A 6,570-nucleotide genomic window follows, 5' to 3' on the forward strand; every position below is an offset into this window, starting at 1 on the left:
AGATCTTTTAACCCCTTTCCACTAATATTTCCATCCATTTTTATCACTTTTTTATCCCCTTGTCACAACTATCTCCGTCCAGTTTTGTGAATCTCAACCCAAAACGGATCAATTTTGCCACTAAACACTCGTTCTTGCATCTGTTATCCCATTTTTGCCAATGTTTAACCTAATTTCACTAGCATTTCCATCCTTTTTTGCCACTCTTTAACTCCTTTTCACCACAATTTCCATCCATTTTTGCCACTTTTTAACCACTTTTCACCAATATTTCTGTTCATTTTTCTAACTTTTTATTCCTTTTGAACAGTGTGTACATCCAATTTTGCCACTTTTTAACCTCTTCACACCACATTTTCATCCTTTTTTTACATTAACGCCCTTTTCATCTCTGTTCCTATTTATTTTTTTCCCACTTTTTAACCACATTTCTGTGCATTGTTGCGAATATGTAATCCATTTCACCTCTATTTTCATCCATTTTTGCCACTGTTTAACCCCCTTTTCACCACTTTTTCTGTTCATTTTTGCAACTTTTTAACCCCTTTTCATCACTTTTCTGTCAATTTTCTGCAAATATGTAGGCTATCCCTTTTCACCTCTATTTCCATCCATTTTTGCCACTTTCTGACTCATTTTCACCCTTATTTCTTTCCATCTGTGCCACTTCTCAACCTGCTTTCACCAGTATTTCCATCAGTTTTTGTCACTCTTTAACCCTGTTTCAACACTCTTTCATCCGTTCACTCACTCTTGCATCTTTTATCCCATTTTTACCAGTGTTTGACCTAATTTCACTAGTATTTCCATCCCTACTCAGTCAACCGCAGACAGAACCATCTGTCTGTAGCCCATCAAGTCCATTGCCCCTCTTTAACCACTATTTCCATCCATTTTTGCCACTTTTTAACTGCTTTTCATCACTATTTCTGTTCATTTTTGCTACTTTGTATCCCCTTTTAACCAGGATGGCCATCCAATTTTGCTACTTTTTAACCCCTTTTCACCACTGTTTCTATACAATGTTTTTTACTTTTTTAAACCAATTCAGAGCAAATCGCTCCAAGCAGCCATCATTCACAAGCATTCACACTAAAGGTTACCTTTTTCCCCTCCACTATCACATAGTCATGCCAAATCAGGTCAGCAGAAGACTGAAAACATCTTTTCCAACATGAAAAGCTTATAGGGTTGTTTTATTCGTCGTCATACAGAAATGTTGCCCAGTTCTGGTTAAACAGAGGCTAAAGCTATATCTGAGTATTTAGAACAGTGGAGGTAGCCATTAGAGGGCTTTCAGTCCCACTAAACCCCGTCCATAGCACAACTCTAGCACAACTGTATATATGGCTCTAGTTACCTCAGTGGAGGCAGCCATTACTGGCAGCATTCAGTCCAAGCAAACCCAACTCTGTATGGTAGGGCTTTGGAAGTAGCATCACTCACTCAGTCAGTCAGCCACAGACAGACCCATCTGTAGGAAAACACAGAAGTCCAGAGCAACAACAGCAAATAAGCTTGAACAAGCAGTGACTTCTAGTCAATATGATAAACTCACTACAATGGAAGGTTGCTTCCTCTTTTATTTCTCTCTCACTATTACTCAGTCTCTTTTAAGGCCTCTGTGGTGGATAGAATAAGTTTACAAAACAGCTCAGTCAAAACTGTGACCCTTAAACTCTTCAAGTTAGCTGCCAGAGTGAGAAAGAAGTGAGATCCAATCACGGAATTTCCTCAGTCTGATTATTTTGTGGTGGATTTTTATTAATAAGTTTTGGTCTTTGACAGAAGAGGACAGCAGAAAGAAACAGGTATAAGAGAGCGGGGGAGAGACACAGGCTGGATTCCAACCCGTGCTGACCGCGTACATGGGGCGTGCCTTAAACCACCAGGCCATCTGCTTCCCACTTCCAGTTCGGAGACAAGGGTGAAGAAATTTCCATGATATCCCGCCCTAGAGAATGCCTCTCTGCTGCACATGTTTGGAAAATGTGAGCTGGCCCCAGTCTTGAGCCTTTTTTTCTTCTCTGAGATCACTCCCTGCCAAGGCTGATGAGTTTCTCCTCTGATATTCCTGAGCTTTGCTAACCCTTCTCTCACCCTTTGTTACTTGCTTGTATGTACGCATAAAGCTTTCATACTTTTGCCATGGCACATGGCAAGAGAATCCACTAGATAGCACAACCCTCCAGGGACAATCCTGACTATATGGACAAAAGTATTTTGCCACCTGACTACTACACCAGCAGGGAATGGAATGGCATTGTATACAAAATCATGTACTTTAATATGGAGTTGTCACCCTTTATTTCAGCTGTAATAGCCTCCACTCCTCTTGGAAGACTTGTCACATGATTTTGGATTGTTTCTGTGGGAATTTGCACCCATTTATTCTGCAGTGCATTCATGAAGTCAGGCACTGATAATGGATGAGAAGACCTGGCTTGCAATTTCCATTCCAATTCATCCCCAAGGTGCTTGATGGTTGAGGTCAGGGCTCTGTGCAGGCCAGTCAAGTTCTTCCATCAAGCCATGTCTTTATAGTCCTTGCTTTGTGCACTGGGGCAGTCATGTTGGAATACAAAAGGGCCTTTCTAAAACTGTTGCCACAAAGTTGGAAGCATAGCATTATCCAAAATGTCTTGGTTTGCTGAAGCATTAACAATGCATCCATGGGGGTGAATTCTTTTTATAGCACTGTATTTGGAATCAGTGTTCTTCATCTGTTACCTGCCACATGGCTACTGAAACTGATAACATGGCTACTGTTGGTCAGGCCCAAGTTTTACACCATATCTAATCTGTAGGAGAGTGAGTGAGATGCAGGCATTTGAACTGTGTGCTGAAATAAGCTGGAATGTCCCTCTCCTCCTTAGTCCGCAGGAAACAGCGCAAATGGTTTCCACAATGAGAGTCAAATCTTGATTCATCTGACCACAGAACAGTTTTCTGTTTTGCTTCTGTCCATTTAAAATGAGCTTTGGCCCAGAGAGGAGGCATCTTTTCTGGATCATGTTGCCATACAGTATGCTTCTTCTTTGCGTGGTACAGCTTTAACTTGCATTTATGAATGGCACGGCTAACTGTGTTGACAGACAATGATTTCTGGAAGTGTTCCTGAGTCCTGGCAGTGATTTCCATTAGAATACAGAAGCTGAGGGTGCCTGAGACCCCCTCCACCTCCACCACTACACGCATACAATGAAGGTTTTTGATATTAGGCTCAAACATTGAGAGACTTTGGACTATATGATCACAAAAAGAATGAAATCAACACCTGAGGATTTGTTAGTTTGGCAACAAGAATGAAATTTCCATGTTGTGATCAGTAAGCAGGGTTGCCAGGTCCGGGTGACAAATAAAACATAATGGCCCATAAAAACCAGCCCAAAATCAAGCCCAATGCTGAAATTCAACATAAGCCATTAAAGCCTCTTCAACACCACATATAGCCTATTGCTTGTGTGCGTGCAGTTGCTCTGCTTCTGTATGTCCATGTGCCAGTGTGGCACAGTGGATCTTTGGTTGTATGCCATGTTCTTTGTTTCCCTGCTTCTCTGCTGGTTGATTTAGTTACATTTGAGGGTAAATAAAGTCATTTATCCTGCTTTGGATATTAAATACACATACTCAAGAAATCAAAAATCTACCTGCGGCAGTATGTTAAAAATAGCCCAATTCGACGGGAAAACCGTGGACCTGGCACCCCTGTCAGTAGGGTTCATTTGTTTATCATCATCCAGGGTATTTCTTTTCACATTCATCAATCAGCAGTGAGCAATAACAGACTTTTACTAAACTGAAAGACTCAGGGCATTTGAGAAAACATTAAAGACCCTGTGAAGTGAAATCCAAAGTTTGTCTTAACATACAGTTGTAAGAAAAAGTATGTGAACCCTTTGGGATTTCTTGGATTTCTGCATAAATTGGTCATAAAATGTGTTCTGATCTTCATCTAAGTCAACACAATGGACAAACACAGTCTGCTTAAACTAATACAGCACAAAAAATGATATGTTTTCATGTTTTTATTGAACAAAACATGTAACCATACACAGTGCAGGGTGGAAAAAGTATGTGAACCCCTAGGCTAATGACTTCTCCAAGAGCTAATTGGAGCCAGGAGTCAGTCAACCTGCACAGCAAAAACTGGAGAGTTGAATTCTCAGCGTTAAAAATGTCAGTGTTGATTTTAACACTCAAAGTGTAATTGTAACTCCATTCAGAGTTAACTGGCCTTCAGTGTTGGAGTTATTTGACAGTGTTGATCTGTGCAGAGTTAATTTAACTCCGAAGAGAGTAAATTGATTTAAGCCCTGCCCACTGTAATTTCAAATCTGGGGGGCAGAGTTTTCCCATCATGCCTTGGTGCAGAGTGTTTAGATGTATTTTAGAAGTTTTAGATGTTTCAGATGTATTCAGTTGTGTTAAGATGTTGCCTGTTGCACAGCTATAACTGTTGGAATTCCTTTGCTCATGTTTCTGATGAATTATTGCTGTTTTTTTATGTTAGATACTTCTACACCAAGAGTGTAGCTGTCTATTCAGTGGGTCATATCCTGACTGTGGTGATGGACTGTTGACTGAAAGTGGCAGTGCAAATATTACACTCAGGACAAACACGGATCCTGTGACTGCTTCATTGCTCTGGAATTGCCATGTGATACCTCACATTACCTGATAAGTTTGATGTGAGCTGGCAATTTTTAATTATTATAATTTACTTTACGCTGTGTACAGAAAAAAAAACACTGTGAGTGTTAAAAATTAAAACTATGAGAGATATTAATGTAACACTATCCAGGGAACTTATGTAAACTATGGGAAAGTGTTAAATTTAACACCATGGGGGTTAAATCAACACTGATGATTTGCTATGATAGTGTTAATATTTTACACTATAAGGGTTTAGTTAACACTTTGCTAGTGTTAGAATTTTAACACTTTACAAAGTGATAAATTAACACTCTATCAGTGGTTCCCATATTAACCCTGGCAGAGTGTTAATTTTAACACTGAGGGTGTTAAATTTGCAGTTTCAAATTTGCAGTGTGGAGTCCAATCAATGTGATGAAATTGGATGTGTTGGTTCAAGCTGCCCTGCCCTATTAAAAACACACGCCAGTTTTGAGTTTGCTGTTCTCAAGAAGCATTGCTTGATGTGAAACATGCCTTGCACAAAAGAGCTCTCAGAAAACCTATGATCAAGAATTGTTGACTTGCATTAAGCTGGAAAGGGTTACAAAAGTATCTCTAAAAGCCTCAATATTCATGTGTCCACGGTAAGACAGACTGTCTACAAATGGAGAAAGGTCAGCACTGGTGCTACTCTCCCTAGGCGTGGTCGTCCTGTAAAGATGACTGCAAGATTACAGCGCAGAATGCTCAATGAGGTGAAGAAGAATCCTAGAGTGTCAGCTAAAGACTTACAGAAATCTCTGGCATACGCTAACATTTTTGTTGACAAATCTACAATAAGTAAAACATTAAACAAGAATGGAGTTCATGTGAGGACACCATGGAGGAAGCCACTGCTGTCCAAAAAAAAAAAAACATTGCTGCATGTTTGAAGTTTGCAAATGAGCACCTGGATGTTCCACAGCACGACTGGCAAAATATTCTGTGGACAGATGAAACCAAAATGGAGTTGTTTGGAAGGTACACACTATGCTATGAGTGGAGAAAAAAAAAGGCACAGCACACCAACATCAAAACTTCATCCCAACTGTGAAATATGTTGGAGGGGCCATCATGGCTTGGGGCTGCTTTGCCTGGACGGATTGCTGTCATTGACGTAAAAACAAATTCCCAAGTTTATCAAGACATTTTGCAGGAAAACTTTAGACCATCTCTCCGCCAACTGAAGCTCAACAGAGGATGGGTGATGCAACAGGACAATGACCCAAAGCATTGAAGTAAATCAACAACAGAATGGCTTCAACAGAAGAAAATACGCCTTCTGGAGTGGCCCAGTCAGAGTCCTGATCTCAGCCCGCTTGAGATGTTGTGGCATGACCTCAAAAGAGCGATTCACACCAGACATCCCAAGAATATTGCTGAACTGAAACAGTTTTGTAAACAGGAATGGTCCAAAATTCCTCCTGACCGTTGTGCGGGTCTGATCTGCAACTACAGGAAACGTTTGGTTGAGGTTATTGCTGCCAAAGGAGGGTCAACCAGTTATTAAATCCAAAGGGTAGTGAACTGTGAAGTATCATTTGGTTTGCTGATGATGCTGTGATCCTTGTGAAGACTGCAGTGGTCATTATGGGGGCTCTTAACCTGCTCAGTGAGGAGGCTGGAATGTTTGGACATCTACTGGGAGAAAGATCCAGGCATTTGGGGATGCCTTGGAGGCTGCTATTGAATCTGTGTCTGTGGATGGTAAAAGAGTGGAAGTTGTGGAGCAGTCCACCTACCTTGGCAGCGTAATCTATCCATCTACTGACTGTGAGGTTGAGATCAACAGCAAACTTGGCATTGCACACAGATTCCTCGATGTTAACTGATAGCCAGAGGTGTCTCTCAGATGACTTCTATTCAGCACTTTTTTGGGTATTGTTGGCAAGA

The sequence above is a fragment of the Cheilinus undulatus genome, linkage group 21, assembly GCF_018320785.1.
Source record: "Cheilinus undulatus linkage group 21, ASM1832078v1, whole genome shotgun sequence".
Classification (NCBI taxonomy): Eukaryota; Metazoa; Chordata; class Actinopteri; order Labriformes; family Labridae; genus Cheilinus; species Cheilinus undulatus.